The 24,192-nt window shown below is 43.9% G+C and overlaps 1 protein-coding gene and 1 long non-coding RNA gene across 8 annotated transcripts in view; one reads left to right on the forward strand and one right to left on the reverse strand.

Moving 5' to 3' along the window:
- The window catches only part of ETV6 (ETS variant 6), a 245,253-nt gene that overhangs the window by 84,844 nt on the left and 136,217 nt on the right, over positions 1-24,192 (reverse strand). The window lies entirely within an intron of this gene.
- Positions 16,131-20,671, forward strand: LOC115304740. The gene is made up of 2 exons (XR_003914592.1): positions 16,131-16,422; positions 19,666-20,671. It is a non-coding gene; the product is annotated as an uncharacterized LOC115304740 (long non-coding RNA).

Genomic DNA, 24,192 nt, shown 5'->3' on the forward strand with positions numbered 1-24,192 from the left:
AACAATAAAAAAAAATAGCCTGACCTGTGGAGATCACACAGAAGATTGGTAAAAGCCACAAGAACTACAGAGAGGCAGCTGAGAGGGGCACCGATGCCTTCAATTTTCATCGCATCTCTCAGGGGGAGAGTCTGATCAAAAGGTGAGGGAAGCGTTAAAAAAAAAAAAAAGAGGAACAAAAGGGCTCCACTATTGCACCCTTGATGGCAGATGAGGACTTGACCGCAGGTTCGGCCTCTCCCAGGACTGTGACTTTTAGGTGGTCCCTCTGGAATGACCTGGTCGGCACCAGAAAGGTAATCTGCTCGAGAGACCCCCAGCCTTCCCCCAGAGGAAGGAAACCTTGCTGAAACACCCTGCTCTTAGACAGAAACTTCCTTTTTCTGCCCCCTTCTGGCTATAAAAGCCTTCCATTCTGTACAGCTTCTTGGAGGCCTTTCCATCCGCTAGCTGGGATGCTGTACAATTCATGAATCACTGAATAAAGCCAATTTAGTGTCTAAATTTACTCAGCTGAATTTTGTCTTTTTTTAAAAAAACATATGGTATATAATTGGAAGTTGTTCTTCATTATTAAGTTTTTATTTTGCAGGTGGATTTTGTTTTAATGCATTATTGCCGTTGTAATCCTGTGCCTGAGGCCCCTTCCACTAACCATACAGGCTCTCCTTAAACGGAGCGGAAGACTTCTCCAGCCTTTCCTAAATCCATGGAACAACATGCAACTCTGGATGGGCATAGCACGAGAGGAAATCTTCTCAAGGTCATGTTCAGGACGACCTTTGCTTAAAGGAATTTCGGCTGGATTTAGAGTGCTCAGCTCTGACATGAAAAAAGAAAAAAAGAGGGGGCCATGAAGGACAGAGGGAGGGAGAGGAAGGGAAGTCAGCGTCTCACTACGCGCCACTCAGCCACCAAGGACAGAGTTTCTGTGCTGTTTCATTAGAACATGAAACCTATTCTGGTGACTATGTGTCCACGGTGAGCTGAAAAGAAGTTCATTCACTTCCTTAGCATCTGGGGTCCTATAATTCTGAGTCATGGCCACATTAACTCTGCTACGCAGAAGGCAAGAGCTTTGGCAGCCTAGCCAAGGTCACTGTTCACAGCGCCTGCCACTCTCAAGGCAAAGAAGCAGGTTTCCCTCAAATGCAGAACAGAATGGTGTGTCCTTAGGGGTGGGCTCGAAGAGGAAGGGAGGGAAGGGGACTTTCTTTTCAAAGCCCGGGTTCCTTTTCTTTTTCTTTTCTTTTTTTTTTTTAAGAATCTTTTATTTTTTATTTGTTAATTAAAGTTTTTTTTTAATTTTTTAACATTTATTTATTTTTGAGAGACAGAGAAGAGATAGATCATGAGCAGGGTAGTGTCAGAGAGAGGGGGACACACAGAATCGGAAGCAGGCTCCAGGTTCTGAGCTGTCAGCACAGAGTCTGATGCGGGGCTGGAACCCACGAACTGTGAGGTCATGACCTGAGCTGAAGTCAGATGCTCAACCAACTGAGTCACGCAGGCGTCCCTATTTGTTAATTTTCTTAATGTTTTTATTTATTTTTGAGAAAGAGAGAGACAGAGTGTGAGCAGGAAAGGGACAGGGGGGGATGACAGAGGATTGAAAGCAGGCTGTGCACTGACAGCAGTGAGCCTGAGGTGAGGCTCAAACCCACAAACCGTGAGATCATGACCTGAGCAGAAGCTGGAAGCTCAACCAGCTGAGCTCGCTTTGTTACTTTCTTTGTAGGACTCAATTCTCCCCAGTTGGGAAGGATGGAAACTTCTGATTCCTTGCACCACCTTGAAGACAATGAACCCCCCATCCTGGGAGGGGCAGGTTAGCGGTGGCTGTGGGGTCCGGCTGCAGAGAACTGCCCGGCTGGGTAGCGCTCAGCAAAGGGAAGATGTTCACAGTGGTGAACTGAGGGCGCGGGCTCAGAGCCCAGGCCCATAGGGCTCCCAGCTGGGCTTCCAGGGCCCCCTGACTGTCAGGGAGCCCCAGTGCTTGCTCACTCGCAGGGGTGGCAGGAAACCACTAAGCCAGGAGGATAAAGACCAGTCGGGGTCCCTGTGCAGCTTTAGGGCCGATTTCTCTCTCCCCTTGTGGTAGAGAAACAGATTCCAAACTGCATTCAAACACAATACAGTCTCCAGCAAGGAAGAAATGAAACCCTTTAAATCTTCAGTCCTTCATGTTGTACCCTCCCCTGCTGCTTTCAAGCTCACAGAAGCCTTTTGTTATAGTCCCAGGAATGTGTACTTAATAGAGAAAGTGTGGTTTTGTGGCTGCTGTGAAAAGGTACTGACTGAGGGAGAAGATCTGCCTCCCAGAAGATCCACTCCCGATGATGGGGTAATTCACCTGAAGACCGTGTACCCCCAAAGCTCTCTCAAAAGTGCCAGAATGAGGGGCAGGAAATTATCCTGGGCAAGTGTTACATGTATTTGAGTGAGTGAGTAGCCATGAGAGGAGGAGGTTAAAGGGGCTTTGCTGCACTCGTTGCAAATGGGGAGTGGGGTGGGGGATACTTGAGAACTACACTCGTGTCGTTCCCTAAGGGGACCTGGGATTTAGTGTAACCGCATCAGGCCAAAATACAGCAAGGATCTCAGGGTAGAAGGGACCTCACAGTTGATCTTCACCAGCTTTCTGCTAATAACACAAGACTGGTGCAAGACTCACATGTAGAGTGTGAACCCAGCCCGTTACTCCAAGAAGGGATGAAAATCTATGAAGATACATAAGGAAGCAATAAAAAGCATTCTGAACAAATGGAGAAAGTCTCCTCCCAAACAAATGCCTTGCTGCAAATGATTTTACAGCGTTTTATAAATTTTAGGTAGAGTAACTCCAAGGTTTAAAATTAGTTGGCATTAGGACATTTTTACTGCCACGTGCACAGGATTTCAAAGTAACCCAAAGAGAGGGTTAGCCTTGTGCAAAATTCTGAAGCAGGCAAATTTCCTTTCAGTGCTCCAGTTCCTTGTGCTTTTTCCCTTTGACGATGGCACAGGTGTCACAGAATAGTAAGAGCGCCGGCTTTGGATTAGGCGGCTGTGGTGTAAATAAACCCCAGTCCTGTCCTTGACTTGTGTATGACCGGGAGGGACGCCTCTTCATTTCCTGTCTTCACCTCCTCATTTGGAAAGGAAGATCTCAACTCACTGGGATCACTGTGAAAATTATACACACCAAGTGCTGGGTCTTCAGCAAATGCTCAGAAATGCTACCCTTTTCTTTCTTCCCACCCAGAAACCTGTGCCTAGTGAGCCACACGTCCCTGTTTCCTCTCAGTTCCGCCCCCTCCTCTGTGCCATTAAAACACGCTTCTAGGAAGAGATATAAAAATGATTAACGCTTGAGTGCAATGACCACCCAGAGCTTAATGGGCCATCTCCCTGGAGTACAGGCATTTTCTTTACAAAAATCCATGCTGAAGGAATGAACTGCTAAGGGTAGAAATCCAAGCACCAAAGGAAGAAAGGGCCCGAAAGTACTGTGAAGGCAGCAAGTCTTTTCTGGAAACTGCAGCCAGACAGAGATAAGTGGATAGCTCCCGTGGCAGGGTCACCATAGAATGTTCCAAAAGATTCTGCTTCTTGGAATTATCATCAGCTTTTTGCTAAACCTCCTTTCCTTTTCCTATTGATTGCCAGGCTTTATATTTGTAGAAACAGAGGATATCTCATTTTTAGTTAGATTCTAAATGAGTCCCGTAATCTAGATATAACCAGAGCATGAGGTAAGAGCAGAAAGGCTGATGGAGGTTGAGCTCCTATTTATTATAAATGATACCTGGGCAATGGTCAGAGGTGGAGAAGAAAAAACTTAAGGTACCAATTATTTGTTGTCCTACAGTGATGGATGTTTTAATAAATGTCATGCAACTGGGATGCCTGGGTGGCTGTGTCAGTTAAGCGTCCGACTCTTGATTTCAGCTCAGGTTATGATCTCATGGTTTATGGGTTTGAGCCCGGCATTGGGGCTCTGCGCTGACAGTGTGGAGCCTGCTTGGGATTTTCTCTCTTTCTCTCTCCCTCCCTCTCACTTCCTCCCCTGTTGGTGCTCTCTAACTCTCAAAATAAATAAATAAACTTTAAAAAAAAGGTCATGCCTCTAAGAGTTTAGAGATCTTTCTGACAACTGGTGTTGTTTAAAAATGGCAAGATGGCCTCAGAGACAGTTGGGGTCACATCGACCAAAGTGTCTGGGCAGAAGGTGTGTGGCTGTCACTCAACCATGCCACAGGTAGAATGCCTGCATCTGGCGGGCATAGACTATATGACCTAGAGTGTCCATCTAACCTCAGGAGACCTACTATACATCTATAAAAGCAGCATCAAAGAAAAAAGAAAATGATGACTTCTAATCTTCTAGAAGGTGTAGGTTATTACTAAAGATGGACACAGTCCATTTTTCCAGGCTAATCCTACTCAGAAAAAAGAAAATCCAATGCATGGATCTTTCTAATGGTGACAGTCAGATATGTTTTAGGTTGGGTCTTGCCAACCAGAATCTCAAGACACAAGAGGTATTTTTGTTTTACTGTGACTTGCCTTACACTAATTCACACCTACACTTTCTTTTCCTCTGTGACACTTAGAAACTTTGGGTTGTGGGGGGCACTTGGGTGGCTCAGTCGGTTAAGCGTCCAACTTCGGCTCAGGTCATGATTTCGTGGTTCGTGGGTGTGAACCCCATGTCAGGCTCTGTGCTGGCAACTAGCTCAGAGCCTGGAGCCTGCTTCAGACTTTGTGTCTCCCTCTCTCTCTGATCCTCCCTTGCTCATGCTGTCTCTCTCTGTCTCTCAAAAGTAAATAAAACACATTAAAAAAAAAAAAGAAACTATGGTTTGGGGCACAAAGATGCCTGGCTCTGAGCTATGTAGTCACTGACAAAGACACAGCTATTCACACATGAACTCCTCATTCCTACGTATCCCCAACTCTTTCTAGGTCTTCGAAAATGTGTGTGAATTACTGGTTTTTTGGGCACTGAAGTAGAGCAGTGTTTTCTTCCTGGGTTTACGTACAAGGGGTTCTACTTGAAACAGGTGCCTTAACGTCAATTTCAAGCTCTGCGTTAATTTTCTCTCTGGAGCACCATAGTCTAGAAGGAACCAGAAGAGGGTTGGGTCTACAGCCATACCACCCTGAACACACCCGATCTCATCAGAAGAGGGTTGGGGTTCACCACCCACGCTCAGGCTCAGCTCACTGAAGTCTTTAAGTAAGGTGCTCTACTCTCTCCCCAGATTTCAGACAATTTTTCAGATGAGGTAGGGTTTTATGGTGGGTGGGGATATGGTCTAATTATAGACTAAGAGACGTTGGTAGGTATTGACCTCTCCTAGCTCAAAGGAGGAAGCTGAAAGGAACCACAGTAGGCATAAAAAGCTGGTTCTACTCCATCAGCTATGTATCTTGTGGCTTCTGTTTTGCTAAAAAAATTTAAAACAATACACACACATAGAGTCAAATATACACTTCAATGCAATTATTAAAAATTTGCCCATGTCAAAATATATTAATGGTTTGGAAAGGATCCATTTTTTGGAGTTACCCATATCACTCTCTTCATTAGGATAGAAAATTAATAGTTGATTACATGCTTCTTATATAGCTATGGCTAATATCTCAGGATTTCAGTTCCCATTTTATTTGTTTTCATTCCTCCCCTTACATCCTCTTTTCTGGTTTTTCCTTCACATCTCTTCAATACCTCTTTTATATCTGTTTTGGTCTCTCCTTCTCATTCTATTATACTGTTTTCCTCCTTTGTATCCTCTCCTGCTTCCTTGCTGACCACTACACGTTCTGTCATCCTTTTACCTACAGCCTCTCTTTCACCCACGTCCTGACATTTTTAAATAGATCATCCAGCTATCCATCGTTTCCTGAAATCACATTTCTCTATTCATCCTTCCTCTTTCCACTCTTCTTAACTTTTGTGGGTACCTTGCTCTTTTGGGTTCCCTGACCCAGTTCCAATTCTGTGTGTTGGTGGGGTCGGGGTGGGGGAAGGTACTTCTGACACACAACCAAGCTATTCTCCGAGTACCAGCAGCGTGTCCAAGAATTCAGTTCAATTCTGGCACCATTTACCCAAAGATGGCATCAGACTCCGTAGGTTGAAGGCTTAGTCCTACAAGACTGCCCTCTAACCTCACTCGAGACGTGAGTCATCAGTCTAGGTTATTACCTGTGTTTCTCACCAACTGGCTACAAAATCACAGGTTCCCATAACCTTCTCCCTTCCTTGGTTGGATTAATTTGCAAGAGTTGTTCACGGCACTCAGGAAACATTTTACTTACTAGATCACTGGTTTATCATAGATGGATATAACTGACAGTACTGATATATAGGACGCTGTATGGGGAAGGGGCAGGGAGCTCCCATGACCCCTCCAGGAGCACCTTTCTCCTAGCACCTTCATGTGTTCACCAACCTGGAAGGTCTCTGGACTCTCTTCTAGGTTTTAAAAAAAAATTTTTTTAAGTTTATTTATTTTGAGAGAGACAGACAGTACGAGTAGGGGAGGGACAGAGAAAAGGGGTGACAGAGAATCACAAGCAGGCTCTGTACCATCAGCATGGAGCCTTGTGAGGGGCTCAAACTCATGAAACCATGAGATCATGATCTGAGCCAAAATCAAGAGTCAGACGCTTCACTGACTGAGCCACCCAGGCAGCCCCTGTGGACGCTTTACTACCCAGTCGTGACCCAGCACATCATTGGATGTTGGTCGCCGATCTCAGAAGGGCTGGCGGTACAGCCGAAAGTTCCAACTTTCTAATCGCATGGTTGGCTCCAGTTGCAACCAGCTCCCATCCTTCTGCGCTTCCAGAAGTCACCTCAGTGACTGAACAAAAGAAACCATCTCTCTCATCACTTCTGAAATTCCAGCGTTTCAGTTCTATGCCAGAAATGGGGACGAAGACCAAATATATATTTCTTATTATACATCACAACATCACACCTACACTCTTCTATTATTTTCTCTTCATACCTTACTGCCTGCTATTATCCTCTTCAGTGTAGCTTTCTAGCATACTTTGTCAGGTCCTTTTTTCTTCTTATTGTATCCTAGGGGGGAAATGGATGGTGGGTGGGTGGGGGTGGCATGATGGGAACTGTAGAGAGAAATATAAAATTCATGTTAAGACGGCAATTACTCATATGCCAATGGTGGTCCGTGGGGCCCGATTCCATTCCCCTTGTACCTGTCACATAGATGAGATTCTGAATTGAACTATGGGTGTGCCATCCCTGTTATCGAATGTTTGAGAACAATTAACCTGGCTGCCAAAAAATGATGCATATTGAACATTCTATGGATGCCTTATAGGTATTCTTTTTCAAGTGAATTTTATGTTTCTCTTTCATGATCCTTCCATTGATTTCTGGGTGGGCAGATCACTGATAATAATGGGAGAAAGGGGCTGCAGGGTATGAAAGGAAAAAATATATGCTCTTATTACTTTAGAAGAAGGAGCTAAGGTGCCAAAAAATGTAGGTCAGAAAACTCAAGTTCAAGAAGTGATTCCTATTTTTGCAAAACTTCTTGGGGCAAGAGAGAAGGTGATTTGACACCAACTACCATTATTTTTTCTAAAAAGGAAATAAAATCTGTCAGCCCAATACAATATCCATTGCTCTAGTAACAAAGATACCTCTAGACAGGTGCATCCTATTTCACTGGGAAGGTAGTTAGTTTACATAGGTACATTTAGGTAAAGACACCCCTTTTTAAATAGGATATGTTCCTACCTGCCAGTGAGTAAAACCTAATGTGCATTATTTGGTTATCCTTTACATATTATTTTATTATGTGACTGTCTTTTCCTTCTCATCCACCTTCCACCAGGCTCAGAAATGAAAAACTTTTCATTTCTGCAGTTTCAAGGGATAGCTGTCAACCTAATAATAGCCTTGAGCCTCTCCTTCTCATGCCTAATGAGCCCTGCAAACTTAGAGACCCCACCCAGAGCCACTGTTTCCTAACCGGAAGCCCAACCAGATATATGTTCATTGAAACCCCATGGAAATCTGCACTTTCCTTCACTCTACCAACTTTCCCTACTACTACACATCTCTGCATGTGCCTACTAAAAAATGATGTTTGAAATAAGCTATCAAAATCCACATACTCCCTGGTGTGTATTTATTTTCCTTGAAATTCTTTAAGATTAAAACTAAGTAGATGCCTGTTTCTCCTACAATTTATACTGCACGTAGTTTCTACTGAGCTGCAAAAGGCAATATAATCACATCAACTACATCAATCCCAGGGGAACCACGCTGCCTATTTGCAGATATCGTGATAGCCAAAACTCACCTGGCGATCTGAAATTAGTGGGCTTCAGAATCTGCCTGCATCTTTACAACCCAGAATTAATTCTAGAAATTGAAGACCACTGGCCAATGTGACAATTCTCTTTACTGACCTGACTGGTGGGATAGCATCAAGTAACGATTAAGCTTCACTGCTTTCCTTTGAGAAATGATCAGTGTGTTCAGAAATGTCAAGTCATGAGTGAAGGCTGATTCTCAGGCTCAAAGGGTGAGCTCACAGCGTTGAGCTCTGCAGCTGCTTTGGTGGTGGCTAGCAACAGGCAGGATGAACACCATGTCCACGTGTTGTTAAGTTCAGAGTCCTGAAACTTGTTCATTTAACCTTGCACTGAAGGGGCAACTCTCGGCCAATTCTTTAAAATAATAAATATAATACAGCCCATGTGAAAATGTATTAAAGCTGCAAAATTACTTCAGGACAAGAGCCTCATCTACTATCTATAGCATTTAGTACGTTGCCAAGCACAGGAAACTTTTTACGCAAAAACCTAGGATAACTGCTTCATCATCAGCTAAGACATAAGACAAAGATGCGTAGAGTTATCCAGCACCTTCCTTTGGTGATTGCTTTGTCCATAGTTTCCAACTACCAATGGACAAGCTCCTTAATCAATCTTCATGTCTTCATGCAATATTAGTTTCAGAGCACAGCTGGAATACTATCAAAGTCTTTTTTTTTTAAGTTTGTTTATTTATTTTGAAAGAGAGAGGCCGTGAACAGGGAAGGGGCAGACAGAGAGGAAAAGAGAGCACAGAGCCTGAAGTGGGGCTTGAACTCATACACCATGAGATCATGCCTTGAGCTAAAACCAAGAGTTGGGCACTCAAGTGACTGAGCCACCCAGGCACCCCTCAAATTCTTATCTTTTAACCTTGATATCATCTTCTAAGCCTACCTCAGTCTGGAGTGTGGATAATTGAACTTCTCCTGTAACTGGACTTTTGGGACCCAGAACAATACACTCAACTGGTTCTTACTTGATTCCTTTTGCTTACTTGGTTTCAAAGATTATTTCTCAACTTGACATTTTGATTACACTGTTATACTGAGGGGCTACCGTGATATGTCATGTCCCAAATGATCAAATTCAGCAAGGAAGTATGACCATTTTAAGCTGATACAGTATATACATAATGCCATTTAGTGCTTACTACTCTATGATGCCGAGATTATGTACCTGGTTTACAAGAAGGGCCAAGATTCTGTGATGTCCAAGGCTGCACAGCTAATAGTCATGGCTGCTCATTGTTCTCAGGACAAAGACCGGAATCTCTAACATGATGGGCTTACTCCATGTCACTAGCTTTGCCCTTTGCAGTTTTATCATGGTTTTCCACCACAAATTCACCAAATGTCTGTTGCCTGGACTTTCCATTCTTGGAAGACTAAATCTTCTAGGCTCAGGGCTTTTGCACACCCTATTTCCCCTTCCCAGAGATAACCCTACCTCTTCTTTATCCAACTAACTCCTACTAAATTTTTAAGTTGCCTCTTAAGTGTATACTGTAGACTAGACCAAGTTCCTGTGCCTTATGCTTTCAGAACGCCCTGCAGTGCTGCATCAACGCATTTACCCTCGAGTGTAACTATATACATGAGTCATGTCTGTATCTATCCCTGCTTCTGTCCCAGGTCCCACTAGACAACAGCAGAGGAATAAAAAAGGGACAAACCCATAAAGAGAGGGAATGGGAGAAGAAACAAAGGCAGTCGAGAGAGGTATACAAAATTCCGGAGGAGGGGATGGTGAACTGGTATCTGATTTGGCAGAGCAGAACAGCTAGACCCTACTGGCCTGCAGGGGGAAACACCAATAAGAAAGAAGCTCATTTTTCCTGACAGTCTCCAAAAAGCTCAGAAACTAGAGGTTCCAAGTTCCTCTGAAAGCAGGAGGAGAGCAGGAGTGGCTACCAATAAAAGGATCCGTGGCGTGACTGTATTCCACTCCCCTCAGCTCAGTGACTGCTACTCCTAGGAGATGACAGAACATTTGCGTGCTTGGATCAGGTTGAGTCAGAGAGTGCAGATCCAGCAGAGATCAAGGATTAGGAGAATAGAGGGAAATGCAGTGGAAATCTGCGTAATGAATGATAAAAGCTCAAGCTTCTTCCCAGCTTGGTTCCTTACAAGCAGAAGACCACAGGATTTCTTCTGGGGACAAACTCACTTCCTCAGAAAGACTTCTGGGGCCTCCGGGGAGGTAGCCAAATTGTCAACCAACTGAACCACTGTAGCTGGACCCAAGAGGCATCAAGCCCCTACCTGAGCACACAGGATGGCCAACTTTTTGAATAAAAACCAAAGAGTTGCCATCCAACTTTAATTACAAGTGGTGAAAAGTGCTATGGAGGAAAACAGTACAAGGTACAGGGGTAGGGGAATAAGGGAAGGTGCGGTTTTGGAAAGAGCTATCATAGAGAGTTCTAAGAATAGCAAGAAGACCCGTCTGGCTAAAGAGAAATGAACAGAACAAAAGGTAGCACAGAATGAGGTTAGAGAGGTTGATGGAGTCTGGATCAAACAGGACCTGGAGGTTCACACTGAGAACTCGGAATATTTCTAAATGTAACTGAAAGCCACTGGAGGTTTTGCAGCAGTGAAATGACACCATGTGACTTCTGTTTTATGACAGAGTCTCGCCTTGCTGTGTGGGGAATGGACTGTATGGCTCGTGTTAATTCCTGGGCAGCCTCAGCTGCCCCTGTTACGTCGTAAGCAACATGAAGGCAGGGGCAGGTCTGTCTTGGTCACTGCTATATACTTTGTACCTCAGAGTATACAGTGGTCATGCAATAAATTATCTGTTGAAAGAACAAACAGAACAGCAAAAGTAGAACTAGAAATTAGTATAGGATTCCAAAGCCCCGGTCCTTCTAGTACAGTAACTAGACCTCCAGAAAAGATAAAGATACCTAGCAGAGAGCCCTGTTTCCATACAATTCTGATGAAGGTCATGAAGTAATTCCACTACTACTGATAATACTGTCTTGGTTCAGTCTATAGATGCTATGACATCACTGTGACCTATTTTAAAGTGGGAACGGATCGCAAACGGCAATCATTCTTATGGAGACGAACGGTGCTAACTGGTGTTTATAATGATGGTCTCTCTCTATGACACATTCCAATGAATCCCATCCTATAATATAAAATCAAATACAAAATCAAGAGTAAGTCCTATTGCAAGATGCTAAAGCAGTTCCCATTTTTCTTCTGATCATCCCAAAGTAAATCACTGGTTTGTAGTTCCATACCTGAAGCTTATTCCAAGGCATTTTTTACAAAGGTATTTTCCCTAGCTTTTGTAAGTATATAGGCAGCATCATTCATTATTGGCGAGTCACCATTTTGAGGTCACTACTCGTAATTCATGAGGCCAGCTTACCTTCACAAATTAATTCCAAAAATCTGCAACTTTTACACATTCTAGGAACAAAATTAATCCAAAATCCTGTTCCTTTTTGATTTTTAGGACTCATTCATTCAACAAACAGGTATTGAGATTATGTGCCAAGAAATGACAAATTATTGTGTTTACAATGATGAACAACGATTCCTGTCTTCCAGGAGTTTAAGAGACAGGCTTCTTATCAGCTACAAATTTCTTCCTGGTTAACTGTAATTTCTTGTATGCTTCCCTAGTCTGCAATGTGGACCAAGACTACAGCCACGATACCCCACCCAAAAGTATGCTTGAATGATTTATTCAAAGGGTAGAATGATCATTACTGCAAAGCAAGCCAGAAAGAACACCAACTTGTGACAGAGGTGTGGGGAGGTGAGACTGGTAGAAATTTCCATTGAATCTAGTGTACTTTAGGAATGCAGGTCACATCAGCACCTAGAGCAGGACAACAGCACCTATTAAGAAACTTGTGGAGAAATGGATTTGAATTGGGGCAAATCCAGTGATTAAGAGACATCTTTCAAGTAACTGTCTACTTACAGAATTCCCAACACTGGAGATACTCAGAGCTAACTTCAACCCCAAGAGATGATTTAGGAATAATGAATTACCTTTGCTCAAGGACAGCAAACAACAAAATATTCCACTAGAAGTACAGAGTAGGTCAAATGAACCTACTGGATAAACCTATTGGATAATTTTGTGCTACGGCTCGAAATCGGTCGTCCTGCAGTATACACCCCAGATGACTTAACACTCGGTGTTAAGCAAATCACATCACGTAACATAGTCAACTGTGTCTGCCAATGACGAGACAGTTAAAATTCCCAGTCCCTAAGGAATAGCTGAAAACAAATGTTTGTAGCACTCATAAACATATAACATTGAAAAGTAATAGAAACATGTTTTAAAGTGATATGGAAAGAATTGAATCCAGAACCCTGAGACACTTTCCAGAGTCCTCTTAATGGTTCTAGACAGAGTGGGCCTGCAGGTACCAGGCTTGGGTACTTAGGTAGAAACCTAAGTAGTCCATTGAGCCATGAGGGTTGATCTTCTAGAAGAACCTGCTGATCACAGATGTAAGCTTTTAGCTTCTGGAAAATGCTGCCCAAGTGGGCCTCTGGAGGCTTCTGTACCTTGCAGTGTCTTGCCCTCCTAGACACTCATGTTCTGAGAAAGCAGGGAAGGGCCATCCCATCCTTCTCGGCAGCTGAGGTTTGGAGGTTTAAGTGGTTCATGTTATCAGCCCCCTGCAGTGTCCTAACCAACAGGAAGTTTCCCCAGAGTTTCCATTACAGGAAATTTCCTGTGAGGAAGCCCTTATGGCACAAACAAAGAGTTCCTTAGCTTCCCACAGAAACTGCAGGGGCGGCTGAGGTGGTGTGGGCAGGACGGGTGGGTGTGAATAGGGGTGGAAGGCAGCAGGGGGCTGCCGGGTGGCCGGCATGGGAAGAAATGGAAGGGAACCAAGAAGTTATTTCACTTCCCTTTGCCTTGGATTTGTCAGAAAACTGCTTACTAACTGGCACATGTTAGCCTTCACTGCCCGGCCAACAGCGTCACCCCAGGCCAGACTGAACTTGGAGAGACAAGACCTCATGTAAGTGCAGGTTCTGCTGGTCAACCTCGAGCCCTGGCCTCTCCGAATCTATTTCCCCATCTGAACAGCATAGAGCCCTGTGTTGATTAAATGAGCTAGATTAATATAGACATTAACACTAGTGCACTGCTCGGGTTTCGTACAAAGAAAAGGTAGTAACGACTAGTCTGACCATAACAATATTTTCACTCTAGCAAATGCCCACCTGGTAGTTTATCTACAGAAGAGTGAGGTCTCTCCCTGGGAGGATCATTCTATTTCCCAGTCTTTGTCAACGCAATCTGAATTAAAGAGAGCCCCAGCTGTGGGAATGGAGTATTCTGATTACCTGAATTTTGGGGGCCATATCAAGATTCATTAAACAAGCTTTTGTTTTTCCAACCCTAGAAACATTTTCAAAATGTAGGAAACTGGCTCCATTAAGCCATAACCCATAGAGTTGTCTCTGAGACTGAATTGGAAACCTTAAAAAAAATCTTTTTTTTGCCCTTTTCTTCTTAAGACCAAGGTCAGAGTTTTAAAAGGAAAGGTCAGTTAAGAGGTCTATTTTGTTCTCCTCTAGTTGACTTACGTTTCTCTGCTCACATAGTTGCCATTCTAACGTGGGGAGTCTCCTCAGAATAACGTAAGACAAAATCCCACGGGATGAGTGAGGAGAGCTTTCCAATGACTACGGCTCACTTTTATATTACCCACAGTTTTGCTTTTATCTTTAAAACCATGATCTAATTTTACTACTTCAGAGGGTAGACTATACACCTGGACAATGTCTGCCTCAAGATACTCTTACTTTTTAATTCTTTCTGGGGAACACTCAGTCACCTACACTGGAAGAGCATGTTACAATTTGAATCCCATTTTCCAGATGATTCTGGGGGCTCCCTCTATCAAGGGGCAATATCACTGCCTTTTGTTTCCAGGCCTACTGTGAAAATAGGCCTATATTTCAGGCTCTTGAATGAAAAGAGGCAAATCTAAAATAAAAAAGAAATCCCCCCCACTCCCACAACTTCGGAAGAAATGGGAGCCATGACAATGAAAACTCAAAAATGTGACAGTGGAGCATATAAGGGATAACAGGACATACATATAGTCAGTAGTGTACACAGACATTATTTTTTTATTTTTTAAAATGTTTTATTACTTATTTTTGAGAGAGAGAGAGAGAGAGAGACAGTGAGTATGAGCAGGGGAGGGGCAGAGAGAGAGGGAAACACAGAATCCGAAGCAGGCTCAGACTCTGAGCTGTCAGCTCTAAAATGAATGAGCTGTCTTCCTCTAAAATGAAGTAGATTCAACTTCATAAACCTTCACTGAGCATGTCACTGGTGGCAGACAAGGCCCCTGTACTCAAGAAGTCACCTTCTAGTGGGTGACGCAGACACACAAGTAAGGACAATACAGGAATAAATTCATACTTAGCAACCAGCCCTGTGTATGATGGGGGCCGCATGTGTTAGGGCAGACTGAGAGGGATGGACAGTGACACAGGCAACGCAGAGAGGACCGGCTACTTCTACAAGACCCGGAGAACGGCGTGGGTCACCCTTGCTGGAAATCCCGAAGGACTAAGACACAGTCAGGCATAAGCTGCCACCAAGCTGTGACTGCTTCTCAGACATCAACACCGAGCAGGAGCCGTAGGGAAGTAACAGGCACTCGGATGTGGAGTCAAAGCTCCAGAAAAAACTTCCTTAAGTACAAATCACAGAAGTGGAGGGTGAAAGGGCCCTCAAAGCCTTTCCTCTGACGCTAGCCAGCACACCTAACTAATTTCCAGTTTGTAATGATGACAGACTCAAAGGAAAATGTATGTAGAACTCTCCGTGTCTGCTTTGGGTTAGGCAGTATCCTATTCATTATTTGATTTAATTCAATCTTGACAAGGGATTTTTTTTTTTTTTAATTCCCCAAGTTAGACAAAGGAGCTGCAATGCAGAGAGATAAAATAACTTGCCCTCTCCACAGTCTGGGGTTACACAGCCAGAAACAGCGTTCAAGCTCCAAGTCGTGCCATCTTACCTGCCTACCACAGTGCCCCGGAAACACCCCCATGGAGAGGGGCCTGGCTCGGCCATGCAGCCACGGACAAGTCTGATTATGAGGCGTTACTCAGGACTGGGACTCCAGAACAAGAATGCAGGGTCGTCCTGTTGGTTTTGACTGTGGTTAAGAACTGGATTTATTAACCCAGTCTTTCACGATCATTCAGTAACACGTCTTTACTGTGTTCTGAGTCAGATAGAGGTAAGCCAAAGAGCCAAGGTCTTGCTTCTTCTCTCTTCCATACCTAAGTCAGGATGGAACACATCACCAACTCTAAGGTGTGGACACCAGTAGCCATGAGGGGTCCTGAGGATATCAGGGCATTGCAACCGCGGGTATGGCTCCAGAGGTGGACACTTCACGCAGGCATATAAGGGATGGAGGCCCAGGAGGACTCACGTGGATAAGGTGCCAGTGCTTGTTTTTAGGAAGCCTAAGGAAGCGTCTGGGATGCCGTGAAGGATGGTGTGGCAATAAAGGAGACTGGGCACTAGTGACCTTGGTGTGCACTAGACGTTCAGTTAACTTGGAAAATTTTAACCTGTATTAGCCCATTCTCTCCTCAGGCTACATGGATAAAAACGTCTGTGGGTAGCTGTCTCCTCTTCTTCCTCTCCCCTCCCCCCTTGCCTTTAGTTAATTGCAGCTGTGGTCAAGGGCCTGCAGCCAAAAGTCCCACAATGCACCTCTCCACAGGAAGTTCCCAAGATCTCTTCCTGAACAGGAAATTTCCTGTGGTCCAACAGACATTCCTCTCAGCGTTTATCACTCACATACATTTGTTTTGGCAGATACTGGGTCTTGGGTAAGAACAACAAGAAACGGTTGGAGGGAAAGCTACCTCAGGAAAAAAAAAAATGCAGTTATTGTCAGGAGAAGAAAGTGAGACTGAATCAACTCCTATCTCAAAGGAAAACAAATACTACCAAAATGGACCCGAGAGATCCGAAATGTGAGAATGTGCGTGCCACTTACACAGCTGTGCCACATTTTGATTGCAATGGCAACTCAGAGTGAAGGTAGGTGGGGTGCTGGTAAGGGCCAACTTCAAAGCATTTTGTAAATTTTACTCAGTGAAATTTTGATTCTTATAAACATCATGGCTCCCGTGTAATTAGACTTTAAACGTTTCCACAGTTTCCTTAGACGTGTGCCCTAATGTAACTTATTTCCTCATTACAAGAATTCTTCCAATTTGCCCAACTTCTAGGCACCAGCATACCCCTTCCAGAGAGGTACACAAGGCGATAGTCCACACTCGTGTGGCTTCTCTGTAGACGAGTCTACAATTCTGGAGCTACAACAGGCGATAGGAGAAAAAGGCCAGTACTCAAACAGTAGCAGCAACCTTCTCCCTCCTAACTGGCCTTTCTGACTCCTGTCTTACAATCCACCATAGTTCCCAAAAATGAATGCATCATTTCCCTGCCTGAAACCCGTCAACGGTTCCCCGCAGATTCTTGGGGAGAAATTTAATTCTTCAGCTTAGCCCAGCAGGCCCATCAGGCCTATCCAGTTTTATTTTCTATCATGCCCCTTCAGCCACCAGTTGCTGCCTGTTTTTAGAACCGATCATGCGTCTTCATTTCTTTGCTTTCCTCAGACTCCTTACTTTTACTTTCCTTCGCAACCCAGCTTAAACACTTACTCTTTTCCTAAGTCAACTGCTTCTCCTCTGTGGGCCAATGACCTGATACACAACCCCAATCACCCTATATGCTAATCTGTTGGTTAGTTATCTGTCTTCCCCAAGAGGCAACAAGTTCCTCAAGGGCAAGGACTATTTTACCGTCTTATTTGTCTTTGGAATCACATAACAGATAGTTGATAGTTGATAGTTGATAGAAGCTAATCTTCTGCAACCTTTGTGTGGTTAAGACTATAGGAATGTTCTTTTGTTTCTACTATAAATAACGTGCTCACACAAACACGTCTTGTGTCATAAGCATCCTAGCAACCTCATAACTTCATGTTTAAGACTCAAAGAACTGAAATCCTTTCCTATAGATTATGCCAACTTGGAATGTCCACTTTCTCCTGAGAGATTTGTGCATCGCATTGGTCCTACAGATTTCACATGGGTTTTAGCTGTAGGAAGAGACTTGGCTGGCTGCCCCCAGGGTCCTATAACCTTTCCAGCTGGACTTTTTTAACCCCCTTTCCGTAAGTCCAACCCCACCCAGACTCGGGCCCAATCCTCTCCTTTATCAAGAGGAAGCTTGGGACCAGTTGTTCTTGGAATCAGTAATGAGTCACCATTACTGATGGCTTTACTGGGCCTTGCTCTGTCACGGGGGGGGGGGGGGTGTCTTTGCTGTAATAGGGTCCCTTATCTGGGTTTCCCACCCAGCTCTATCTTCCAGTTCTTCTCCATAACACAAGTCCTATGACTGAATCCCAGTTGCTATGGCTGGGTTTCTGCTATCTGTCCCTTAAGCCCACATTTCCAAAATTAATGTTGGACACCGCCAGCCCCAACTACCAGCAGCTTGCCTCCCTACCGTACTTGCCAACAAGTGATGGGCCTGGCCTTCCTCCCATAATCTGATACTGAAATTTCCCTAATTGCCCCCACTCTGTGGGCACAGCTGAAGTTTGGGAACTGTAAATTCTTTTTCTTTCTTTCTTCCTTTCTCTCTTTCTTTCTTTCTTTCTTTTTAATGTTTATTTATATTTGAGCGAGAGAAAGAGGCAGAGTGTGAGTCGGGGAGGGGCAGAGAGAGAGGGAGGCACAGAATCGGAAGCAGGCTCCAGGCTCTGAGTTGTCAGCACAGAGCTCGATGCAGGGCTTGAACCCACAAATGGTGAGATCATGACCTGAGCTGAAGTTAGACACTTAACAGACGGAGCCACCTGGGCACCCTGGGAACTGTGAATTGCTTAAAGAGAATATCTTTGCAGTTCTTTTCCCAGTGCCTGGATTAGTGCTAAGCACACTGAATAAAAATATTAGTGCTTGAAAGAATGAACGACCTCTCAAAAACTGAGCTTTATTTATGGCACGATTTGGGTTGTGGAGGGCCAACAAGCTACTTCTAGGTTCTTACGGGAAAAAAGGATCTTTCATTAAAGAAAGGACACCTAAATCCTCTCAAGAAGAAGACAAAGCTCTATTTCAAGAAATTATCCTGGGGCACCTGGGTGGCTCAATCAGTCGAGCATCCAATTCTTTTTTTTTTTTTAATTAAAAAAAAATTTTTTTTAATTTTTGAGAGATGAGACAGTGCGAGCAGAGGAGGGTCAGATAGAGAGAAGGAGGTACAGAATCTGAAGCAGGCTCCAGGCTCTGGGCTAGCCGTCAGCACAGAGCCTGACACGGGGCTCAAACCCACAAACCGTGAGATCATGATCTGAGCCGAAGTCGGACACTCAACTGACTGAGCCACCCAGGAACTCCCAAACATCCAATTCTTGATTTTGGCTCAGGTCATGATCTCATGGTTCTTGAGTTCGAGTCCCGTGTTGGGCTCTGCGCTGACAGTGCAGAGCCTGCTTGGGATTCTCTATCTCCCTCTCTCTGCCCCTCCCCAACTCCTGATCTCTCTCTCAAAATAAATTAATTTAAAAAATTATCCCTCAGCACTATTCAGTTTCTTGAAATGAAAGAGAAAAAGAAAGTTTGTAGAGAGGAAAGCTGTCATTGCACAGTGTCAATGCCTTGAGGGTTCTGACATGGGCCATATCCAGCGACAGCACTGGTTTTAGTGGTGAGTGATGTAGAAAAATTAGTGCCACCTCTAAGACTGTCAGTACTTTTAATACAGTACTCTTAATAACACTCCGGGAGGTTGAGCAGCTATGTGCACTGTTTTATTCCTACCTCACTGGCCTGGGAATTGGAAGGTCTGGGCTCAAGTCTTTCCTCTGCTATTGACTTGCTAGAGGACCCTTGGACAAGTCATCTCGCTCCAGAGTCTATTTTCTCATCTGAAGATGGGGGATAACACCACCCAGCTTGTGGCTGTTGGGGAGCTAAAGGTAATGCTGAATGTCACCGGGCTGGTGCACAACGGGGCAAAGATGAATTCGGCACATCACAGGTGAAGGTGAATCTTGGCCAAGGACCAGAAGATGATGCAGTGTGGCATGCTGTTCTCTCCTTTCTGGTAGGCGCCGAAAAGCCTACAACTCAGTGTATCCTCTTGTCTCAGATGTATCATAACTAGTTTTTTCTTTTCTTTTCTTTTCTTTTTTTTTACAACTAGTTTATTTTTATTTTTTCTTAATGAGTTTCATATACAATGTCCTTTCCTTCTTTCCAGAACAGTCCCTGAACAGGCGGCTAAGGTGTTGGCATTTCATCTGTGTCAAGTGGAGTCTTTATTCAGAGGCAAAGGGAAAAATCTGGGGAATGTGGCCAAGGTCATCCGATCATCATCAGCGGAGGGAATGCACTTGCTGCTGTGGCCAAGCAGATGGAATTCACTACGTTATTTTTCTAGGCTTTTGGAAGTTGAGCTAAGAGATAAGGGTGGAAGGCCCTTTGCATATTTGCTAACATTCAGTGAGTCCTTACTCTGTGCCAGGCCCTGTACTAAGTGAATGGTTTTCAGGGTGTCAGTCATTAGAACTTTGTATGACAAGGCTCCCGATTGTAACTCAAGATGTTCTATGAAGTCTCCAAGAGGTGGCCTGATTTCCTTGGAGTCATGACCAAGGCCAGAACAGCTGGTGTTCCTCTCCTAACACAGCTCTGGTTCCAACGACAGGCAATTGGACTTGGGATGTTTAGTGAGGAAGGTTCTGTGTTTGAGGCACTCCGGCCACCAGTGAACCGATGGAGTTCCTATTCTTCGACATCGGCCTCCTTCAATTGATCCACGTTTAAATTTATACTTTAAATATATTCTGCCTTAACTGCTCCTGCCTTATTTTTACAAATATTACACTCTGAGGTTCAATTTAGAGGAAGCAATCTTAGAAATTAATAAAAAAAACATAGCTGCAGCTCATATCCAACGAAACAATTAAAAACACACATGCGCACAGATTACTCTTAGACCACTGGTGAACACGGAGCCTTAAACAATGGGATGTTATGCAAATGACACAGTATTTCTGCCATCTTCTAGAAGAGTGCTATGGTCATTAAGGAAAGGTTGTTTCGGTCAGGTCAATAGTTGCAAAACACAGTGAGTCATGTAAGACCATTTATTAAGCTTTGTGGACAGTTACAATGAAAGTAGAGAGCATGGTTCTTTTTTCTGTAAACTATTTACTGCCAAATGGGAAAAAAAACCCAATAAATGTATGCATCCATAGCAAATACCACTGATGTCTGCATGGAAAGATAACTAGACACAATTTGTTTCTGGGAACCACCAAGCAAAAATAATGGCTTTCTCCTGCCAAAATCCAGACTCCTAATGATACCAATGCCCGCAAATCTAGGATGCCTGTTTTATCTTCAACAGCCATACAAAATAGGCAATGGTATAGCACAAAACTAAAATAACCTGAAGAGATTAAGCACCTGGAGGCAATGAATCCCACAGGTATGAGAATCGGGTGCCCCTAGTAAAGCTGACCTCTGGTCCTTGAGTATCTCTCTATCAATTCCACAGCTAGCACTGAGAGGCTATTTTTAATCCCTGGGCTTTAGGCAGCTGAGTCTGGTTAGAATAAGATCTCTGAATATATGGAGGCACCGAATGCCTGAAGCTCACACTAGAAACATTGCTTGTGCCCAAACAGCTGGGCTGAGAATGAACGGGCTCCCGAGAGTCCCCTCCAGAAGGTTCAAAAGAGTCTCGGGCTTATGGGTCAGACAGGGGCCGGTTTTGCAGGTGGCATCTTCCCTGGCTTTGAGCTCACCCGGTGTCCAGGTCCAAGAGCTATTTTAAGTGCACTCTTAAAAGCTGCTTCTATCCTCACACCCACACTGAGGTCCAGGATGGAGAGAGAGAGAGGGTGAGAAAGAGAGAGGAGAGGGGAGGGAGGCTGATTGATTGATTGGGCTTTACTGCTCCTTCCCTGATTTCCGTGGGTTCCCATTGTGCTTCTAAGAAAGCAGGATTCAGCGGGCGTCAGTGCTCTGGGCTATATTTATACCCATCCAGCTGCCCAGTTGCTGAGCTCTTCACAATTACAAACAGCAGGAGAACAAGATGCCTTCCAGGGGGACCATTTTCTCATGGTATTTATTCTAGATTTCTCTGAGATGATCTCAGCATTCATATCTTTTTGATGAAGGGGGAGGGAGGAAGGGGTAAGAAAAGAATCTGAGTTGGTGGGCACCGTTCTCTGGTGTCAATGCAAAAAGAGTGTTATTTCTTCCAGGCATAAAAGAGGAAGGCTGCCCTTTTGCCAGGGCTTTATTTGCCACCCAGCCAGGTTTATGCCTGGGAAAGAGACTGAAGAGTGACACAGTGCTGCACGAAGTAATTGCGAGTAGACGTACCTACTCATCCCTGGCTTTCTTTCCCGCCTCCTGAGAGGCGACACAGAGCAAAGGGTAATATTAAGAGAAGAAGGGGGGTATTCCCCTGGCTTTGGAATCGAATTTGGACTGGATTCTGACTGTCACTGTCCATTTGTATGATCTTGAGTCATTTATTGGAGTTCGCTGAGCCTCGCCTGACCTAATAGTCCCTTAAGAAAGGTACTGTTGGTCTGGAACTGAGACAGCACACAGAAGGATGAGGAGGCATGTATTAGCTTCCTCTGGCTTCTATCTGGAACACCTTCTATAGCCCTGGCCAGCCCAGTTGGGGACACAGCATCCTCTGGGCCAGGCACCTGTGGTGAGCGACCCAGACCAGCAGAGCAAAGCAGCTAAGCAAACAGGTGAACTCCACTGCTTACCAGCAAGTAAGCCTCCCTTGCTTTCACTTTGTTTATCTTTAAGAAAAAAAATTTTTTTAAATATTTGTTTATTTTTTGAGACAGAGAAAGAGCATGGGCAGAGAAGGGGCAGAGAGAAGGAGATGCAAAATCCGAAGCAGACTCCAGGCTCTGAGCTATTAGCAGAGAACCCCATGCAGGGCTCGAACCCACGAGCTGTGAGATCGTGATCTGAGCCGAAGTCGGACGCTCAACTGACTGAGCCACCCGGGTGCCCCTCACTTCATTTATCTTAATAGAACCTTCTCCAAGGCCTTGATGAGGATTAAATTAGCCAGCAGACAGAGAAGTGCTCAGGACAGTGCCTGGCATGTAGTTACCACGCAGTGAGGGCTAGCTATTGTTATTTTTCCAACAGAAAGCCTGGCTCATTTTCCATTGTTCCAGCACCGAGTAGGGGGGAATCTCAAGATAAATGTTTTATAAATCATAAAGGAATATTCCTTATAATCAAGCATTAAGATTTAGATAATGTAAAAATGAGGGGATATGAATCTGGTCACTCTGCAATTTGGCATTTTGTTTTTGTCACCCACCCCTCCTCCACAGTTCCTCATTGTGATTTCTATAAAGTATTCTATAATTAATTATATAATCTAGAATTCTAGAATTCTATTATTCTATGAATTATTGTTCGAATGCCAAATGTTTTAAACAAAGGGTTGCTATTAATTCTCAAATAAAATAACCATTTAGAGCCTTCCGAGTCACTTATATGGAAATAAAATGTAATGCTTTTTATTTCCTCTTTCCTCTCTCTTAGCCACAAATAAGGGTTGTTTGGTTTTATAGTAGATGAATGAAAACTGAACCCTATTAGCAGATGAGACCTGAGTCTGAACAAAGTTTAATTTAAATGTAATCCATTTGAAGATTTTATGAGTCCCTTTTAGGAGCGTGGATCTTGTCTAAAGGAAGTGCTTAGCTGACTCTGGCCAAAACATCACAAACGTTTGCACCTGGGAGAGGAGGAATAAATGCACATCCATCCGCATGAACCTCTTTCGATAACTCTTCTATCTGGGTAAAGTCTGATCTCAAGATAAGAGCAAAACAGCCTAAAGAAATAGAGTAATTTACTGCCTAAATGTTCTGTACAGAAGGAAGGCCAGATCTAAGGCCTGGGTTTCCAGTTCTGTGCAGACTTGCGTGTATATTTATTGATTTGCTGTGTCTACGTACTCTGCTTTAGTCTCAGTTCCCAGAGCTGGCTCCTCTGCAGCTCCTTCTTCAACCGTCATCCACATAATTTCCATCATTGATGTGACAGCACCCTCCTCGGAGTGGTTACTTGAAATGTCTCACTTATCTCTTCCCCAGAAAACTGGAGCTGTATCTTATTAGGTATTGGGAACACACCCATGAAGATGCTGATGAAGGAAGTCTGAGGTGGGAAATGTGATCTTTTTTAAACGATCATCAGGTGAATCTGTTGTGCAGCTGGGTTTGGGAACCAGTGGACAGAACTCTTGGAAGATTTAGAAGTTCTATCAAGACAAGAGCATATAAGAATAGGACTAGCAGTGACCATTTACACAGTGCTGGGTACCAGTCACGATTCTAAGAGCTTTACATATATTAACTAATTTATGAGTACTTCATATATTGATTTCTTTATTAATGAAAGGGAGTTGGTGTAAAAGCAAAACAAAAACCTAAGTGGGTTCTATCCAGGTTCTTCCACTGATTTCTTATAATGAAGGAGACATAAAACTTTATTTCCCTCAAGAGGGCACAGGAATACAAAAGTACAACTACCTGCCCTAGAAGTGGCGTCTTGCAAGACTTCTGTGCAGGCGACACTTTGTGACACAAGTTGTATTAGCCTAAGGGTAAAAGAGTTATCAATAGGAATAATTTCAAAGAACAAAAAAGTTTCCTCCTGAGAGGCTCTAGTTCGAAATACATGAAACACACCCATTTAAGACCATCTCTCCCTGTGGCAG

This window comes from Suricata suricatta, chromosome 10, assembly GCF_006229205.1.
Source record: "Suricata suricatta isolate VVHF042 chromosome 10, meerkat_22Aug2017_6uvM2_HiC, whole genome shotgun sequence".
Lineage (NCBI taxonomy): Eukaryota > Metazoa > Chordata > Mammalia > Carnivora > Herpestidae > Suricata > Suricata suricatta.